Below are 1,919 nucleotides of genomic sequence, written 5' to 3'. Positions count from 1 at the left end.
GGTCCAAACCAGACTGAAGCCAATTTACAGAAACCAACAGAATCCTCCAGGAGCAAACACTAGTGATGGAGACAGTGGAAGTAAAAACTACGTTTAACAGCAGAAACCTGGAGCAGAACCAGACTGAGGAGGAGGGACGAGTGACAGGACCAGCTGGGGTTAAAGAGAGAGAGTAAAGAGAGAGAGAGAGCGATAGAGATAGAGACTGGGAGAGAGGGAGAGAAGGGGGGAGTAGGGGGAGACACATGGAGGCAGTTGAGGATAAGTGAGTGGTGATGATGAAGGCAGGGGAGAGGCAGGACCACTGCAGCAGGTCCAGAGATAATCCTGGGAAAAACCCTATTAGAATATGTAAAATGGAATGTTTGAAAGTGCTAGGATAGGAGGTGCTCTCGGAAGAGCTGGGTCTTCAGGAGCTTCTTGAAGATAGGCAGGGATGCCTCTGTTCTCGTAGTACTCGGTAGAGCGTTCCACCAACGTGGAACGACCCATGAAAAGAGCCTGGATTGTCTTGTACAAGGTCTGGGGACCACCAGACAACGTTCCCCAGACGAGCGAAGTGGTCGTGGGGCGACATAAGCTTTTATTAGTGCACCTAAGTAGGAAGGAGCAGACCCACTGAGAATTTTGTAGGCTAGGATTAAGGATTTGAATTTGATGCGGGCAGCTATGGGTAGCCAGTGTAACTCAATGAGTAAGGGGGTGACATGTGCCCTTTTAGGCTGATTGAAGACCAGACGCGCTGCTGCATTCTGGACCATCTGTAGTGGTTTGACAACACAAGCTGGGAGGCCCGTTAGAAGAGCACTGCAGTAGTCAAGGCGGGAGATACCATAGTCTGCACCAGGAGCTGGGTGGAGATAACCATAGTCTGCACCAGGAGCTGGGTGGAGATAACCATAGTCTGCACCAGGAGCTGGGTTGGAGATAACCATAGTCTGCACCAGGAGCTGGGTGGAGATAACCATAGTCTGCACCAGGAGCTGGGTGGCCTGTTGGGTTAGGTATGGCCTGATCTTTCTTAGGTTGAACAGAGTGAAACGGCATGATCGGGTGACAGAGGCAACATGATCTGTGAAGGTCAACTGATTATCAATCATGACTCCCAAGTTACGTACTACACTGGTAGGAGCCAGAGATAAGGAGTCAATAGTGATGGAGATGTCCTGCTGTATGGTTGGCTTAGCTGGGAAGAGCAGCAGTTCAGTTTTGGACAGGTTCAGCTGAAGGTGATGGGCTTTCATCCATGCAGATCTGTCAGAGAGACAATCTGAGATTCACACTGAGACTGTGGAGTCATCAGGTGGGAATGACAGATAGAGCTGGGTATCATCAGCATAGCAATGATATGAGAAGCCGTGTGAGTGGATGATCTGACCCAGTGAGGTGGTGTATATGGCAAAAAGGAGGGGGCCCACACAGAGCCTTGGGGGATCCCCGTGGTGAGGATTATATCTATAACGTCCCAAAATGTACTTACATATTTTAAACATGACATTTGTAATTTAGAATTTATTGTTAATCTGGTTATTTTATTGGGAAAATTTCATATACACGAAAATAAAAATGCAGGGCTCAAAATTAACTTTTTGACCTAGGAGCACTGTGCTCCTAACCCTAAAAAGTTAGGAGCACAGGCTAAAATCTAGGCGCACCACTATTATATAAAAAATTTGGAGAACAAGCAAAACTCTTGGCCATACCAAGTAATATTCCTATATGTATTTAAGCAATGTTAACAACCTAGAATAAAGTATTTGAATAGAGTATGAAAGAAAAAGCTTACATTGACACAGGTGCAAAACAATTGTCAATGTGTGGTATATACTTTAGTTGGTTCTTGAGAAGAAAGACGAATCACACCATTATTTGCAACAACCAACTTTTTTATTTCATGGCCTAAAGGCCCTTAGTCACTG

Source organism: Sphaeramia orbicularis, chromosome 20, assembly GCF_902148855.1.
Source record: "Sphaeramia orbicularis chromosome 20, fSphaOr1.1, whole genome shotgun sequence".
NCBI classification, from domain to species: domain Eukaryota; kingdom Metazoa; phylum Chordata; class Actinopteri; order Kurtiformes; family Apogonidae; genus Sphaeramia; species Sphaeramia orbicularis.
The sequence above is the reverse complement of the archived record's forward strand: the minus strand, read 5'-3'. Positions refer to the sequence as shown.